The sequence below is a fragment of the Lonchura striata genome, chromosome 34 (assembly GCF_046129695.1).
Source record: "Lonchura striata isolate bLonStr1 chromosome 34, bLonStr1.mat, whole genome shotgun sequence".
Taxonomy (NCBI): domain Eukaryota; kingdom Metazoa; phylum Chordata; class Aves; order Passeriformes; family Estrildidae; genus Lonchura; species Lonchura striata.
In genome coordinates this window covers 857,971-876,960 of record NC_134636.1, presented here as the reverse complement: position 1 = coordinate 876,960, position 18,990 = coordinate 857,971, and positions in this window count along the sequence as shown.

Here is an 18,990-nt window from a genome sequence, read left to right as displayed (position 1 = left end):
TGGAAAAAGGATGTGCCCAGGGGCCCCTGGCCCTGGGCTGGGGCCTCACTGCAAAGAATCCTTATATCGAAGGATGGACCCCACACCGAAGTTGTCCCCACCTCAAACTTGTGCTGCCCTGATAGACCCAAGAGAGCCCTACAAACTGACATCAGGAACCTGGACTGCTGAGTTTTCTTTCCCAGGGAAAATGGAAAAAGGATGTGCCCAGGGGCCTCTGGCTCTGGGCTGGGGCCTCACTACAAAAAATCCTTATATATAAGGATGGACCCCACACCGAAGTTGTCGCCACCTCACACTTGTGCTGCCCTGATACACCCAAGGGAGCCCTACAAACTGACATCAGCAACCTGGACTGCTGAGTTTTCTTTCCCAGGGAAAATGGAAAAAGGATGTGCCCAGGGGCCCCTGGCCCTGACTGCAAAGAATCCTTCTATCGAAGGATGGACCCCACACCGAAGTTGTCCCCACCTCAAACTTGTGCTGCCCTGATAGACCCAAGGGAGCCCTACAAACTGACATCAGGAACCTGGACTGCTGAGTTTTCTTTCCCAGGGAAAATGGAAAAAGGATGTGCCCAGGGGCCCCTGGCCCTGACTGCAAAGAATCTTTATATCGAAGGATGGACCCAACACCGAAGTTGTCCCCACCTCAAACTTGTGCTGCCCTGATAGACCCAAGGGAGCCCTACAAGCTGACATCAGGAACCTGGACTGCTGAGTTTTCTTTCCCAGGGAAAATGGAAAAAGGATGTGCCCAGGGGCCCCTGGCCCTGACTGCAAAGAATCCTTATATCGAAGGATGGACCCCACACCGAAGTTGTCCCCACCTCAAACTTGTGCTGCCCTGATAGACCCAAGGGAGCCCTACAAACTGACATCAGGAACCTGGACTGCTGAGTTTTCTTTCCCAGGGAAAATGGAAAAAGGATGTGCCCAGGGGCCCCTGGCCCTGACTGCAAAAAATCCATATATCGAAGGATGGACCCCACACCGAAGTTGTCCCCACCTCAAACTTTTGCTGCCCTGATAGACCCAAGGGAGCCCTACAAACTGACATCAGGAACCTGGACTGCTGAGTTTTCTTTCCCAGGGAAAATGGCCAAAGGATGTGCCCGGGGGCCCCTGGCCCTGACAGCAAAAAATCCTTATATCGAAGGATGGACCCCACACCGAAGTTGTCCCCACCTCAAACTTGTGCTGCCCTGATAGACCCAAGGGAGCCCTACAAACTGACATCAGGAACCTGGACTGCTGAGTTTTCTTTCCCAGGGAAAATGGAAAAAGGATGTGCCCAGGGGCCCCTGGCCCTGACTGCAAAAAATCCTTATATCGAAGGATGGACCCCACACCGAAGTTGTCCCCACCTCAAACTTGTGCTGCCCTAATAGACCCAAGGGAGCCCTACAAACTGACATCAGGAACCTGGACTGCTGAGTTTTCTTTCCCAGGGAAAATGGAAAAAGGATGTGCCCAGGGGCTCCTGGCCCTGGGCTGGGGCCTCACTGCAAAGAATCCTTATATCGAAGGATGGACCCCACACCGAAGATGTCCCCACCTCAAACTTGTGCTGCCCTGATAGACCCAAGGGAGCCCTACAAACTGACATCAGGAACGTGGACTGATGAGTTTTCTTTTCCAGGGGAAATGGCCAAAGGTTGTGTCCAGGGGCCCCTAGCCCTGACTGCCAAAAATCCTTATATCGAAGGATGGACCCCACACCGAAGTTGTCCCCACCTCAAACTTGTGCTGCCCTGATAGACCCAAGGGAGCCCTAGAAACTGACATCAGGAACCTGGACTGCTGAGTTTTCTTTCCCAGGGAAAATGGAAAAAGGATGTGCCCAGGGGTCCCTGGCCCTGGGCCCCTGGCCCTGACAGCAAAAAATCCTTATATCGAAGGATGGACCCCACACCGAAGTTGTCCCCACCTCAAACTTGTGCTGCCCTGATAGACCCAAGGGAGCCCTACAAACTGACATCAGGAACCTGGACTGCTGAGTTTTCTTTCCCAGGGAAAATGGAAAAAGGATGTGCCCAAGGGCCCCTGGCCCTGACTGCAAAAAATCCTTATATCGAAGGATGGACCCCACACCGAATTTATCCCCACCTCAAACTTGTGCTGCCCTGATACACCCAAGGGAGCCCTACAAACTGACATCAGGAACCTGGACTGCTGAGTTTTCTTTCCCAGGGAAAATGGAAAAAGGATGTGCCCAGGGGCCCCTGGCCCTGGGCTGGGGCCTCACTGCAAAGAATCCTTATATCGAAGGATGGACCCCACACCGAAGTTGTCCCCACCTCAAACTTGTGCTGCCCTGATAGACCCAAGAGAGCCCTACAAACTGACATCAGGAACCTGGACTGCTGAGTTTTCTTTCCCAGGGAAAATGGAAAAAGGATGTGCCCAGGGGCCTCTGGCTCTGGGCTGGGGCCTCACTACAAAAAATCCTTATATATAAGGATGGACCCCACACCGAAGTTGTCGCCACCTCACACTTGTGCTGCCCTGATACACCCAAGGGAGCCCTACAAACTGACATCAGCAACCTGGACTGCTGAGTTTTCTTTCCCAGGGAAAATGGAAAAAGGATGTGCCCAGGGGCCCCTGGCCCTGACTGCAAAGAATCCTTCTATCGAAGGATGGACCCCACACCGAAGTTGTCCCCACCTCAAACTTGTGCTGCCCTGATAGACCCAAGGGAGCCCTACAAACTGACATCAGGAACCTGGACTGCTGAGTTTTCTTTCCCAGGGAAAATGGAAAAAGGATGTGCCCAGGGGCCCCTGGCCCTGACTGCAAAGAATCTTTATATCGAAGGATGGACCCAACACCGAAGTTGTCCCCACCTCAAACTTGTGCTGCCCTGATAGACCCAAGGGAGCCCTACAAGCTGACATCAGGAACCTGGACTGCTGAGTTTTCTTTCCCAGGGAAAATGGAAAAAGGATGTGCCCAGGGGCCCCTGGCCCTGACTACAAAGAATCCTTATATCGAAGGATGGACCCCACACCAAAGTTGTCCCCACCTCAAACTTGTGCTGCCCTGATAGACCCAAGGGAGCCCTACAAACTGACATCAGGAACCTGGACTGCTGAGTTTTCTTTCCCAGGGAAAATGGAAAAAGGATGTGCCCAGGGGCTCCTGGCCCTGGGCTGGGGCCTCACTGCAAAGAATCCTTATATCGAAGGATGGACCCCACACCGAAGATGTCCCCACCTCAAACTTGTGCTGCCCTGATAGACCCAAGGGAGCCCTACAAACTGACATCAGGAGCTTGGACTGATGAGTTTTCTTTTCCAGGGGAAATGGCCAAAGGTTGTGCCCAGGGGCCCCTAGCCCTGACTGCCAAAAATCCTTATATCGAAGGATGGACCCCACACCGAAGTTGTCCCCACCTCAAACTTGTGCTGCCCTGATAGACCCAAGGGAGCCCTAGAAACTGACATCAGGAACCTGGACTGCTGAGTTTTCTTTCCCAGGGAAAATGGAAAAAGGATGTGCCCAGGGGCCCCTGGCCCTGGGCCCCTGGCCCTGACAGCAAAAAATCCTTATATCGAAGGATGGACCCCACACCGAAGTTGTCCCCACCTCAAACTTGTGCTGCCCTGATACACCCAAGGGAGCCCTACAAACTGACATCAGGAACCTGGACTGCTGAGTTTTCTTTCCCAGGGAAAATGGAAAAAGGATGTACCCAAGGGCCCCTGGCCCGGACTGCAAAAAATCCTTATATCGAAGGATGGACCCCACACCGAATTTATCCCCACCTCAAACTTGTGCTGCCCTGATACACCCAAGGGAGCCCTACAAACTGACATCAGGAACCTGGACTGCTGAGTTTTCTTTCCCAGGGAAAATGGAAAAAGGATGTGCCCAGGGGCCCCTGGCCCTGGGCTGGGGCCTCACTGCAAAGAATCCTTATATCGAAGGATGGACCCCACACCGAAGTTGTCGCCACCTCAAACTTGTGCTGCCCTGATAGACCCAAGAGAGCCCTACAAACTGACATCAGGAACCTGGACTGCTGAGTTTTCTTTCCCAGGGAAAATGGAAAAAGGATGTGCCCAGGGGCCTCTGGACCTGGGCTGGGGCCTCACTACAAAAAATCCTTATATATAAGGATGGACCCCACACCGAAGTTGTCGCCACCTCACACTTGTGCTGCCCTGATACACCCAAGGGAGCCCTACAAACTGACATCAGCAACCTGGACTGCTGAGTTTTCTTTCCCAGGGAAAATGGAAAAAGGATGTGCCCAGGGGCCCCTGGCCCAGTCTGCAAAAAATCCTTATATCGAAGGATGGACCCCACACCAAAGATGTCCCCACCTCAAACTTGCACTGCCCTGATACACCCAAGGGAGCCCTACAAACTGACATCAGGAACCTGGACTGCTGAGTTTTCTTTCCCAGGGAAAATGGAAAAAGGATGTGCCAGGGGCCCCTGGCCCTGACTGCAAAAAATCCTTATATCGAAGGATGGACCCCACACCAAAGTTGTCCCCACCTCAAACTTGTGCTGCCCTGATAGACCCAAGGGAACCCTACAAACTGACATCAGGAACCTGGACTGCTGAGTTTTCTTTCCCAGGGAAAATGGAAAAAGGATGTGCCCAGGGGCCCCTGGACCTGGGCTGGGGCCTCACTGCAAAGAATCCTTATATCGAAGGATGGACCCCACACCGAAGTTGTCCCCACCTCAAACTTGTGCTGCCCAGATAGACCCAAGGGAGCCCTACAAACTGACATCAGGAACCTGGACTGCTGAGTTTTCTTTCCCAGGGAAAATGGAAAAAGGATGTGCCCAGGGGCCCCTGGCCCTGACTGCAAAAAATCCTTATATCGAAGGATGGACCCCACACCGAAGTTGTCCCCACCTCAAACTCGTGCTGCCCTGATAGACCCAAGGGAACCCTACAAACTGACATCAGGAACCTGGACTGCTGAGTTTTCTTTCCCAGGGAAAATGGAAAAAGGATGTGCCCAGAGGCCCCTGGCCCTGGGCTGGTGCCTCACTGCAAAGAATCCTTATATCGAAGGATGGACCCCACACCGAAGAGTTCCCCACTTCAAACTTGTGCTGCCCTGATAGACCCAAGGGAGCCCTACAAACAGACATCAGGAACCTGGACTGCTGAGTTTTCTTTCCCAGGGAAAATGGAAAAAGGATGTGCCCAGGGGCCCCTTGCCCTGGGCTGGGGCCTCACTACAAAAAATCCTTATATCGAAGGATGGACCCCACACCGAAGTTGTCCCCACCTCAAACTTGTGCTGCCCTGATAGACCCAAGGGAGCCCTACAAACTGACATCAGGAACCTGGACTGCTGAGTTTTCTTTCCCAGGGAAAATGGAAAAAGGATGTGCCAGGGTCCCCTGGACCAGGGCTGGGGCTTCACTGCTAAGAATCCTTATATCGAAGGATGGACCCCACACCGAAGTTGTCCCCACCTCAAACTTGTGCTGCCCTGATACACCCAAGGGAGCCCTAAAAACTGACATCAGGAACCTGGACTGCTGAGTTTTCTTTCCCAGGGAAAATGGAAAAAGGATGTGCCCAGGGGCCCCTGTCCCTGACTGCAAAGAATCCTTATATCGAAGGATGGACCCCACACCGAAGTTGTCCCCACCTCAAACTTGTGCTGCCCTGATAGACCCAAGGGAGCCCTACAAACTGACATCAGGAACCTGGACTGCTGAGTTTTCTTTCCCAGGGAAAATGGAAAAAGGATGTGCCCAGGGGCCCCTGGCCCTGACTGCAAAGAATCCTTATATCGAAGGATGGAGCCCACACCGAATTTATCCCCACCTCAAACTTGTGCTGCCCTGATACACCCAAGGGAGCCCTACAAACTGACATCAGGAACCTGGACTGCTGAGTTTTCTTTCCCAGGGAAAATGGAAAAAGGATGTGCCCAGGGTCCCGTGGCCCTTGGCTGGAGCCTCTCTGCAAAGAATCCTTATATCGAAGGATGGACACGACACCGAAGATGTCCCCACCTCCAACTTGTGCTGCCCTGATAGACCCAAGGGAGCCCTACAAACTGACATCAGGAACCTGGACTGCTGAGTTTTCTTTCCCAGGGAAAATGGAAAAAGGATGTGCCCAGGGGCCCCTTGCCCTGGGCTGGGGCCTCACTACAAAAAATCCTTATATCGAAGGATGGACCCCACACCGAAATTGTCCCCACCTCAAACTTGTGCTGCCCTGATAGACCCAAGGGAGCCCTACAAGCTGACATCAGGAACCTGGACTGCTGAGTTTTCTTTCCCAGGGAAAATGGAAAAAGGATGTGCCCAGGGGCCTCTGGCCCTGACTGCAAAGAATCCTTATATCGAAGGATGGACCCCACACCGAAGTTGTCCCCACCTCAAACTTGTGCTGCCATGATAGACCCAAGGGAGCCCTACAAACTGACATCAGGAACCTGGACTGCTGAGTTTTCTTTCCCAGGGAAAATGGAAAAAGGATGTGCCCAGGGGCCCCTGTCCCTGACTGCAAAGAATCCTTATATCGAAGGATGGACCCCACACCGAAGTTGTCCCCACCTCAAACTTGTGCTGCCCTGATAGACCCAAGGGAGCCCTACAAACTGACATCAGGAACCTGGACTGCTGAGTTTTCTTTCCCAGGGAAAATGGAAAAAGGATGTGCCCAGGGGCCCCTGGCCCTGACTGCAAAAAATCCTTATATCGAAGGATGGAGCCCACACCGAATTTATCCCCACCTCAAACTTGTGCTGCCCTGATACACCCAAGGGAGCCCTACAAACTGACATCAGGAACCTGGACTGCTGAGTTTTCTTTCCCAGGGAAAATGGAAAAAGGATGTGCCCAGGGTTCCCTGGCCCTGGGCCCCTGGCCCTGACAGCAAAAAATCCTTATATCGAAGGATGGACCCCACACCGAAGTTGTCCCCACCTCAAACTTGTGCTGCCCTGATAGACCCAAGGGAGCCCTACAAACTGACATCAGGAACCTGGACTGCTGAGTTTTCTTTCCCAGGGAAAATGGAAAAAGGATGTGCCCAGGGGCCCCTGGCCCTGACTGCAAAGAATCTTTATATCGAAGGATGGACCCAACACCGAAGTTGTCCCCACCTCAAACTTGTGCTGCCCTGATAGACCCAAGGGAGCCCTACAAGCTGACATCAGGAACCTGGACTGCTGAGTTTTCTTTCCCAGGGAAAATGGAAAAAGGATGTGCCCAGGGGCCCCTGGCCCTGACTGCAAAGAATCCTTATATCGAAGGATGGACCCCACACCGAAGTTGTCCCCACCTCAAACTTGGCTGCCCTGATAGACCCAAGGGAGCCCTACAAACTGACATCAGGAACCTGGACTGCTGAGTTTTCTTTCCCAGGGAAAATGGAAAAAGGATGTGCCCAGGGGCCCCTGGCCCTGACTGCAAAAAATCCATATATCGAAGGATGGACCCCACACCGAAGTTGTCCCCACCTCAAACTTTTGCTGCCCTGATAGACCCAAGGGAGCCCTACAAACTGACATCAGGAACCTGGACTGCTGAGTTTTCTTTCCCAGGGAAAATGGCCAAAGGATGTGCCCGGGGGCCCCTGGCCCTGACAGCAAAAAATCCTTATATCGAAGGATGGACCCCACACCGAAGTTGTCCCCACCTCAAACTTGTGCTGCCCTGATAGACCCAAGGGAGCCCTACAAACTGACATCAGGAACCTGGACTGCTGAGTTTTCTTTCCCAGGGAAAATGGAAAAAGGATGTGCCCAGGGGCTCCTGGCCCTGGGCTGGGGCCTCACTGCAAAGAATCCTTATATCGAAGGATGGACCCCACACCGAAGATGTCCCCACCTCAAACTTGTGCTGCCCTGATAGACCCAAGGGAGCCCTACAAACTGACATCAGGAACTTGGACTGATGAGTTTTCTTTTCCAGGGGAAATGGCCAAAGGTTGTGCCCAGGGGCCCCTAGCCCTGACTGCCAAAAATCCTTATATCGAAGGATGGACCCCACACCGAAGTTGTCCCCACCTCAAACTTGTGCTGCCCTGATAGACCCAAGGGAGCCCTAGAAACTGACATCAGGAACCTGGACTGCTGAGTTTTCTTTCCCAGGGAAAATGGAAAAAGGATGTGCCCATGGGCCCCTGGCCCTGGGCCCCTGGCCCTGACAGCAAAAAATCCTTATATCGAAGGATGGACCCCACACCGAAGTTGTCCCCACCTCAAACTTGTGCTGCCCTGATAGACCCAAGGGAGCCCTACAAACTGACATCAGGAACCTGGACTGCTGAGTTTTCTTTCCCAGGGAAAATGGAAAAAGGATGTACCCAAGGGCCCCTGGCCCTGACTGCAAAAAATCCTTATATCGAAGGATGGACCCCACACCGAATTTATCCCCACCTCAAACTTGTGCTGCCCTGATACACCCAAGGGAGCCCTACAAACTGACATCAGGAACCTGGACTGCTGAGTTTTCTTTCCCAGGGAAAATGGAAAAAGGATGTGCCCAGGGGCCCCTGGCCCTGGGCTGGGGCCTCACTGCAAAGAATCCTTATATCGAAGGATGGACCCCACACCGAAGTTGTCCCCACCTCAAACTTGTGCTGCCCTGATAGACCCAAGAGAGCCCTACAAACTGACATCAGGAACCTGGACTGCTGAGTTTTCTTTCCCAGGGAAAATGGAAAAAGGATGTGCCCAGGGGCCTCTGGCTCTGGGCTGGGGCCTCACTACAAAAAATCCTTATATATAAGGATGGACCCCACACCGAAGTTGTCGCCACCTCACACTTGTGCTGCCCTGATACACCCAAGGGAGCCCTACAAACTGACATCAGGAACCTGGACTGCTGAGTTTTCTTTCCCAGGGAAAATGGAAAAAGGATGTGCCCAGGGGCCCCTGGCCCTGACTGCAAAAAATCCTTATATCGAAGGATGGACCCCACACCAAAGATGTCCCCACCTCAAACTTGCACTGCCCTGATACACCCAAGGGAGCCCTACAAACTGACATCAGGAACCTGGACTGCTGAGTTTTCTTTCCCAGGGAAAATGGAAAAAGGATGTGCCAGGGGCCCCTGGCCCTGACTGCAAAAAATCCTTATATCGAAGGATGGACCCCACACCGAAGTTGTCCCCACCTCAAACTTGTGCTGCCCAGATAGACCCAAGGGAGCCCTACAAACTGACATCAGGAACCTGGACTGCTGAGTTTTCTTTCCCAGGGAAAATGGAAAAAGGATGTGCCCAGGGGCCCCTGGCCCTGACTGCAAAAAATCCTTATATCGAAGGATGGAGCCCACACCGAAGTTGTCCCCACCTCAAACTCGTGCTGCCCTGATAGACCCAAGGGAACCCTACAAACTGACATCAGGAACCTGGACTGCTGAGTTTTCTTTCCCAGGGAAAATGGAAAAAGGATGTGCCCAGGGGCCCCTTGCCCTGGGCTGGGGCCTCACTACAAAAAATCCTTATATCGAAGGATGGACCCCACACCGAAATTGTCCCCACCTCAAACTTGTGCTGCCCTGATAGACCCAAGGGAGCCCTACAAGCTGACATCAGGAACCTGGACTGCTGAGTTTTCTTTCCCAGGGAAAATGGAAAAAGGATGTGCCCAGGGGCCTCTGGCCCTGACTGCAAAGAATCCTTATATCGAAGGATGGACCCCACACCGAAGTTGTCCCCACCTCAAACTTGTGCTGCCATGATAGACCCAAGGGAGCCCTACAAACTGACATCAGGAACCTGGACTGCTGAGTTTTCTTTCCCAGGGAAAATGGAAAAAGGATGTGCCCAGGGGCCCCTGTCCCTGACTGCAAAGAATCCTTATATCGAAGGATGGACCCCACACCGAAGTTGTCCCCACCTCAAACTTGTGCTGCCCTGATAGACCCAAGGGAGCCCTACAAACTGACATCAGGAACCTGGACTGCTGAGTTTTCTTTCCCAGGGAAAATGGAAAAAGGATGTGCCCAGGGGCCCCTGGCCCTGACTGCAAAAAATCCTTATATCGAAGGATGGAGCCCACACCGAATTTATCCCCACCTCAAACTTGTGCTGCCCTGATACACCCAAGGGAGCCCTACAAACTGACATCAGGAACCTGGACTGCTGAGTTTTCTTTCCCAGGGAAAATGGAAAAAGGATGTGCCCAGGGTTCCCTGGCCCTGGGCCCCTGGCCCTGACAGCAAAAAATCCTTATATCGAAGGATGGACCCCACACCGAAGTTGTCCCCACCTCAAACTTGTGCTGCCCTGATAGACCCAAGGGAGCCCTACAAACTGACATCAGGAACCTGGACTGCTGAGTTTTCTTTCCCAGGGAAAATGGAAAAAGGATGTGCCCAGGGGCCCCTGGCCCTGACTGCAAAGAATCTTTATATCGAAGGATGGACCCAACACCGAAGTTGTCCCCACCTCAAACTTGTGCTGCCCTGATAGACCCAAGGGAGCCCTACAAGCTGACATCAGGAACCTGGACTGCTGAGTTTTCTTTCCCAGGGAAAATGGAAAAAGGATGTGCCCAGGGGCCCCTGGCCCTGACTGCAAAGAATCCTTATATCGAAGGATGGACCCCACACCGAAGTTGTCCCCACCTCAAACTTGGCTGCCCTGATAGACCCAAGGGAGCCCTACAAACTGACATCAGGAACCTGGACTGCTGAGTTTTCTTTCCCAGGGAAAATGGAAAAAGGATGTGCCCAGGGGCCCCTGGCCCTGACTGCAAAAAATCCATATATCGAAGGATGGACCCCACACCGAAGTTGTCCCCACCTCAAACTTTTGCTGCCCTGATAGACCCAAGGGAGCCCTACAAACTGACATCAGGAACCTGGACTGCTGAGTTTTCTTTCCCAGGGAAAATGGCCAAAGGATGTGCCCGGGGGCCCCTGGCCCTGACAGCAAAAAATCCTTATATCGAAGGATGGACCCCACACCGAAGTTGTCCCCACCTCAAACTTGTGCTGCCCTGATAGACCCAAGGGAGCCCTACAAACTGACATCAGGAACCTGGACTGCTGAGTTTTCTTTCCCAGGGAAAATGGAAAAAGGATGTGCCCAGGGGCTCCTGGCCCTGGGCTGGGGCCTCACTGCAAAGAATCCTTATATCGAAGGATGGACCCCACACCGAAGATGTCCCCACCTCAAACTTGTGCTGCCCTGATAGACCCAAGGGAGCCCTACAAACTGACATCAGGAACTTGGACTGATGAGTTTTCTTTTCCAGGGGAAATGGCCAAAGGTTGTGCCCAGGGGCCCCTAGCCCTGACTGCCAAAAATCCTTATATCGAAGGATGGACCCCACACCGAAGTTGTCCCCACCTCAAACTTGTGCTGCCCTGATAGACCCAAGGGAGCCCTAGAAACTGACATCAGGAACCTGGACTGCTGAGTTTTCTTTCCCAGGGAAAATGGAAAAAGGATGTGCCCATGGGCCCCTGGCCCTGGGCCCCTGGCCCTGACAGCAAAAAATCCTTATATCGAAGGATGGACCCCACACCGAAGTTGTCCCCACCTCAAACTTGTGCTGCCCTGATAGACCCAAGGGAGCCCTACAAACTGACATCAGGAACCTGGACTGCTGAGTTTTCTTTCCCAGGGAAAATGGAAAAAGGATGTACCCAAGGGCCCCTGGCCCTGACTGCAAAAAATCCTTATATCGAAGGATGGACCCCACACCGAATTTATCCCCACCTCAAACTTGTGCTGCCCTGATACACCCAAGGGAGCCCTACAAACTGACATCAGGAACCTGGACTGCTGAGTTTTCTTTCCCAGGGAAAATGGAAAAAGGATGTGCCCAGGGGCCCCTGGCCCTGGGCTGGGGCCTCACTGCAAAGAATCCTTATATCGAAGGATGGACCCCACACCGAAGTTGTCCCCACCTCAAACTTGTGCTGCCCTGATAGACCCAAGAGAGCCCTACAAACTGACATCAGGAACCTGGACTGCTGAGTTTTCTTTCCCAGGGAAAATGGAAAAAGGATGTGCCCAGGGGCCTCTGGCTCTGGGCTGGGGCCTCACTACAAAAAATCCTTATATATAAGGATGGACCCCACACCGAAGTTGTCGCCACCTCACACTTGTGCTGCCCTGATACACCCAAGGGAGCCCTACAAACTGACATCAGGAACCTGGACTGCTGAGTTTTCTTTCCCAGGGAAAATGGAAAAAGGATGTGCCCAGGGGCCCCTGGCCCTGACTGCAAAAAATCCTTATATCGAAGGATGGACCCCACACCAAAGATGTCCCCACCTCAAACTTGCACTGCCCTGATACACCCAAGGGAGCCCTACAAACTGACATCAGGAACCTGGACTGCTGAGTTTTCTTTCCCAGGGAAAATGGAAAAAGGATGTGCCAGGGGCCCCTGGCCCTGACTGCAAAAAATCCTTATATCGAAGGATGGACCCCACACCGAAGTTGTCCCCACCTCAAACTTGTGCTGCCCAGATAGACCCAAGGGAGCCCTACAAACTGACATCAGGAACCTGGACTGCTGAGTTTTCTTTCCCAGGGAAAATGGAAAAAGGATGTGCCCAGGGGCCCCTGGCCCTGACTGCAAAAAATCCTTATATCGAAGGATGGAGCCCACACCGAAGTTGTCCCCACCTCAAACTCGTGCTGCCCTGATAGACCCAAGGGAACCCTACAAACTGACATCAGGAACCTGGACTGCTGAGTTTTCTTTCCCAGGGAAAATGGAAAAAGGATGTGCCCAGAGGCCCCTGGCCCTGGGCTGGTGCCTCACTGCAAAGAATCCTTATATCGAAGGATGGACCCCACACCGAAGAGTTCCCCACCTCAAACTTGTGCTGCCCTGATAGACCCAAGGGAGCCCTACAAACAGACATCAGGAACCTGGACTGCTGAGTTTTCTTTCCCAGGGAAAATGGAAAAAGGATGTGCCAGGGTCCCCTGGACCAGGGCTGGGGCTTCACTGCTAAGAATCCTTATATCGAAGGATGGACCCCACACCGAAGTTGTCCCCACCTCAAACTTGTGCTGCCCTGATACACCCAAGGGAGCCCTACAAACTGACATCAGGAACCTGGACTGCTGAGTTTTCTTTCCCAGGGAAAATGGAAAAAGGATGTGCCCAGGGGCCCCTGTCCCTGACTGCAAAGAATCCTTATATCGAAGGATGGACCCCACACCGAAGTTGTCCCCACCTCAAACTTGTGCTGCCCTGATAGACCCAAGGGAGCCCTACAAACTGACATCAGGAACCTGGACTGCTGAGTTTTCTTTCCCAGGGAAAATGGAAAAAGGATGTGCCCAGGGGCCCCTGGCCCTAACTGCAAAAAATCCATATATCGAAGGATGGAGCCCACACCGAATTTGTCCCCACCTCAAACTTGTGCTGCCCTGATAGACCCAAGGGAGCCCTACAAACTGACATCAGGAACCTGGACTGCTGAGTTTTCTTTCCCAGGGAAAATGGAAAAAGGTTGTGCTCAGGGGCCACTGGCCCTGACTGCAAAAAATCCTTATATCGAAGGATGGACCCCACAGCGAAGTTGTCGCCACCTCAAACTTGTGCTGCCCTGATAGACCCAAGGGAGCCCTACAAACTGACATCAGGAACCTGGACTGCTGAGTTTTCTTTCCCAGGGAAAATGGAAAAAGGATGTGCCCAGGGGCCCCTGGCCCTGACTGCAAAAAATCCTTATATCGAAGGATGGACCCCACACCAAAGTTGTCCCCACCTCAAACTCGTGCTGCCCTGATAGACCCAAGGGAACCCTACAAACTGACATCAGGAACCTGGACTGCTGAGTTTTCTTTCCCAGGGAAAATGGAAAAAGGATGTGCCCAGAGGCCCCTGGCCCTGGGCTGGTGCCTCACTGCAAAGAATCCTTATATCGAAGGATGGACCCCACACCGAAGTTGTCCCCACCTCAAACTTGTGCTGCCCTCATAGACCCAAGGGAGCCCTACAAACAGACATCAGGAACCTGGACTGCTGAGTTTTCTTTCCCAGGGAAAATGGAAAAAGGATGTGCCCAGGGGCCCCTTGCCCTGGGCTGGGGCCTCACTACAAAAAATCCTTATATCGAAGGATGCACCCCACACCGAAATTGTCCCCACCTCAAACTTGTGCTGCCCTTCTAGACCCAAGGGAGCCCTACAAACTGACATCAGGAACCTGGACTGCTGAGTTTTCTTTCCCAGGGAAAATGGAAAAAGGATGTGCCAGGGGCCCCTGGACCTGGGCTGGGGCCTCACTGCAAACAATCTTTATATCGAAGGATGGACCCCACACCAAAGTTGTCCCCACCTCACACTTGTGCTGCCCTGATACACCCAAGGGAGCCCTACAAACTGACATCAGGAACCTGGACTGCTGAGTTTTCTTTCCCAGGGAAAATGGAAAAAGGATGTGCCCAGGGGCCCCTGGCCCTGACTGCAAAAAATCCTTATATCGAAGGATGGAGCCCACACCGAAGTTGTCCCCACCTCAAACTTGTGCTGCCCTGATAGACCCAAGGGAGCCCTACAAACTGACATCAGGAACCTGGACTGCTGAGTTTTCTTTCCCAGGGAAAATGGAAAAGGGATGTGCCCGGGGTCCCCTGGCCCTGACTGCAAAAATCCTTATATCGAAGGATGGACCCCACACCAAAGTTGTCCCCACCTCAAACTTGTGCTGCCCTGATAGACCCAGGGGAGCCCTACCAACTGACATCAGGAACCTGGACTGCTGAGTTTTCTTTCCCAGGGAAAATGGAAAAAGGATGTGCCCAGGGGCCCCTGGCCCTGGGCTGGGGCCTCACTGCAAAGAATCCTTATATCGAAGGATGGAGCCCACACCGAAGTTGTCCCCACCTCAAACTTGTGCTGCCCTGATAGACCCAAGGGAGCCCTACAAACTGACATCAGGAACCTGGACTGCTGAGTTTTCTTTCCCAGGGAAAATGGAAAAAGGATGTGCCCAGGCGCCCCTGGCCCTGACTGCAAAAAATCCTTATATCGAAGGATGGACCCCACACCGAAGTTGTCGCCACCTCAAACTTGTGCTGCCCTGATACACCCAAGGGAGCCCTACAAACTGAGATCAGGAACCTGGACTGCTGAGTTTTCTTTCCCAGGGAAAATGGAAAAAGGATGTGCCCAGGGGCCTCTGGCCCTGACTGCAAAAAATTCTTATATCGAAGGATGGACCCCACAGCGAAGTTGTCGCCACCTCAAACTTGTGCTGCCCTGATAGACCCAAGGGAGCCCTACTACTGACATCAGGAACCTGGACTGCTGAGTTTTCTTTCCCAGGGAAAATGGAAAAAGGATGTGCCCAGGGGCCCCGGGCCCTGACTGCAAAAAATCCTTATATCGAAGGATGGACCCCACACCGAAGTTGTCCCCACCTCAAACTTGTGCTGCCCTGATACACCCAAGGGAGCCCTACAAACTGACATCAGGAACCTGGACTGCTGAGTTTTCTTTCCCAGGGAAAATGGAAAAAGGATGTGCCCGGGGGCCCCTGGCCCTGACTGCAAAGAATCCTTATATCGAAGGATGGACCCCACACCGAAGTTGTCCCCACCTCAAACTTGTGCTGCCCTGATAGACCCAAGGGAGCCCTACAAACTGACATCAGGAACCTGGACTGCTGAGTTTTCTTTCCCAGGGAAAATGGAAAAAGGATGTGCCCAGGGGCCCCTGGCCCTGACTGCAAAAAATCCTTCTATCGAGGATGGACCCCACACCGAAGTTGTGCCCACCTCAAACTTGTGCTGCCCTGATAGACACAAGGGAGCCCTACAAACTGACATCAGGAACCTGGACTGCTGAGTTTTCTTTCCCAGGGAAAATGGCCAAAGGTTGTGCCCGGGGTCCCCTGGCCGTGACCGCAAAAAATCCTTATATCGAAGGATGCACCCCACACCGAAGTTTTCCCCACCTCAAACTTGTGCTGCCCTGATAGACCCAAGGGAGCCCTACAAACTGACATCAGGAACCTGGACTGCTGAGTTTTCTTTCCCAGGGAAAATGGAAAAAGGATGTGCCCAGGGGCCCCTGGCCCTGACTGCAAAGAATCCTTATATGGAAGGATGGACCCCACACCGAAGTTGTCCCCACCTCAAACCTGTGCTGCCCTAATAAACCCAAGGGAGGCCTACAAACTGACATCAGGAACCTGGACTGCTGAGTTTTCTTTCCCAGGGAAAATGGAAAAAGGATGTGCCCAGGGGCCCCTGGCCCTGGGCTGGGAACTCACTGCAAATAATCCTTATATCGAAGGATGGACCCCACACCGAAGTTGTCCCCACCTCAAACTTGTGCTGCCCTGATAGACCCAAGGGAGCCCTACAAACTGACATCAGGAACCTGGACTGCTGAGTTTTCTTTCCCAGGGAAAATGGAAAAAGGATGTGCCCAGGCGCCCCTGGCCCTGACTGCAAAAAATCCTTATATCGAAGGATGGACCCCACACCGAAGTTGTCGCCACCTCAAACTTGTGCTGCCCTGATACACCCAAGGGAGCCCTACAAACTGAGATCAGGAACCTGGACTGCTGAGTTTTCTTTCCCAGGGAAAATGGAAAAAGGATGTGCCCAGGGGCCTCTGGCCCTGACTGCAAAAAATTCTTATATCGAAGGATGGACCCCACACCGAAGTTGTCGCCACCTCAAACTTGTGCTGCCCTGATAGACCCAAGGGAGCCCTACAAACTGACATCAGGAACCTGGACTGCTGAGTTTTCTTTCCCAGGGAAAATGGAAAAAGGATGTGCCCAGGGGCCCCTGGCCCTGACTGCAAAAAATCCTTATATCGAAGGATGGACCCCACACCGAAGTTGTCCCCACCTCAAACTTGTGCTGCCCTGATACACCCAAGGGAGCCCTACAAACTGACATCAGGAACCTGGACTGCTGAGTTTTCTTTCCCAGGGAAAATGGAAAAAGGATGTGCCCAGGGGCCCCTGGCCCTGACTGCAAAAAATCCTTCTATCGAGGATGGACCCCACACCGAAGTTGTGCCCACCTCAAACTTGTGCTGCCCTGATAGACCCAAGGGAGCCCTACAAACTGACATCAGGAACCTGGACTGCTGAGTTTTCTTTCCCAGGGAAAATGGAAAAAGGATGTGCCCAGGGGCCCCTGGCCCTGACTGTAAAAAATCCTTATATCGAAGGATGGACCCCACACCGAAGTTGTCCCCACCTCAAACTTGTGCTGCCCTGATAGACCCAAGGGAACCCTACAAACTGACATCAGGAACCTGGACTGCTGAGTTTTCTTTCCCAGGGAAAATGGAAAAAGGATGTGCCCAGAGGCCCCTGGCCCTGGGCTGGTGCCTCACTGCAAAGAATACTTATATCGAAGGATGGACCCCACACCGAAGTTGTCCCCATCTCAAACTTGTGCTGCCCTGATAGACCCAAGGGAGCCCTACAAACTGACATCAGGAACCTGGACTGCTGAGTTTTCTTTCCCAGGGAAAATGGAAAAAGGATGTGCCAGGGGCCCCTGGACCTGGGCTGGGGCCTCACTGCAAAGAATCCTTATATCGAAGGATGGACCCCACACCGAAGTTGTCCCCACCTCAAACTTGTGCTGCCCTGATAGACCCAAGGGAGCCCTACAAACTGACATCAGGAACCTGGACTGCTGAGTTTTCTTTCCCAGGGAAAATGGAAAAAGGATGTGCCCAGGGGCCCCTGGCCCTGGGCTGGGGCCTCACTTCAAAGAATCCTTATATAGAAGGATGGACCCCACACCGAAGTTGTCCCCACCTCAAACTTGTGCTGCCCTGATAGACCCAAGGGAGCCCTACAAACTGACATCAGGAACCTGGACTGCTGAGTTTTCTTTCCCAGGGAAAATGGAAAAAGGATGTGCCCAGGGGCTCCTGGCCCTGGGCTGGGACCTCACTGCAAAGAATCCTTATAACGAAGGATGGACCCCACACCGAAGTTGTCCCCACCTCAAACTTGTGCTACCCTGATACACCCAAGGGAGCCCTACCAACTGACATCAGGAACCTGGACTGCTGAGTTTTCTTTCCCAGGGAAAATGGAAAAAGGATGTGCCCAGGGGCCCCTTGCCCTGACTGCAAAGAATCCTTATATCGAAGGATGGACCCCACACCGAAGTTGTCCCCACCTCAAACTTGTGCTGCCCTGATACACCCAAGGGAGCCCTACAAACTGACATCAGGAACCTGGACTGCTGAGTTTTCTTTCCCAGGGAAAATGGAAAAAGGATGTGCCCAGGGGCCCCTGGACCTGGGCTGGGGCCTGACTGCAAAGAATCCTTATATCGAAGGATGGACCCCACACCGAAGTTGTCCCCACCTCAAACTTGTGCTGCCCTGATACACCCAAGGGAGCCCTACAAACTGACATCAGGAACCTGGACTGCTGAGTTTTCTTTCCCAGGGAAAATGGCCAAAGGTTGTGCCCGGGGTCCCCTGGCCGTGACCGCAAAAAATCCTTATATCGAAGGATGGACCCCACACCGAAGTTTTCCCCACCTCAAACTTGTGCTGCCCTGATAGACCCAAGGGAGCCCTACAAACTGACATCAGGAACCTGGACTGCTGAGTTTTCTTTCCCAGGGAAAATGGAAAAAGGATGTGCCCAGGGGCCCCTGGCCCTGACTGCAAAGAATCCTTATATGGAAGGATGGACCCCACACCGAAGTTGTCCCCACCTCAAACCTGTGCTGCCCTAATAAACCCAAGGGAGGCCTACAAACTGACATCAGGAACCTGGACTGCTGAGTTTTCTTTCCCAGGGAAAATGGCAAAAGGATGTGCCCAGGGGCCCCTGGCCCTGGGCCCCCGGGCCTCACTGCAAAGAATCCTTATATCGAAGGATGGACCCCACACCGAAGTTGTCCCCACCTCAAACTTGTGCTGCCCTGATAGACCCAAGGGAGCCCTACAAACTGACATCAGGAACCTGGACTGCTGAGTTTTCTTTCCCAGGGAAAATGGAAAAAGGGTGTGCCCAGGGGCCCCTGGCCCTGGGCTGGGGCCTCACTGCAAAGAATCCTTATATCGAAG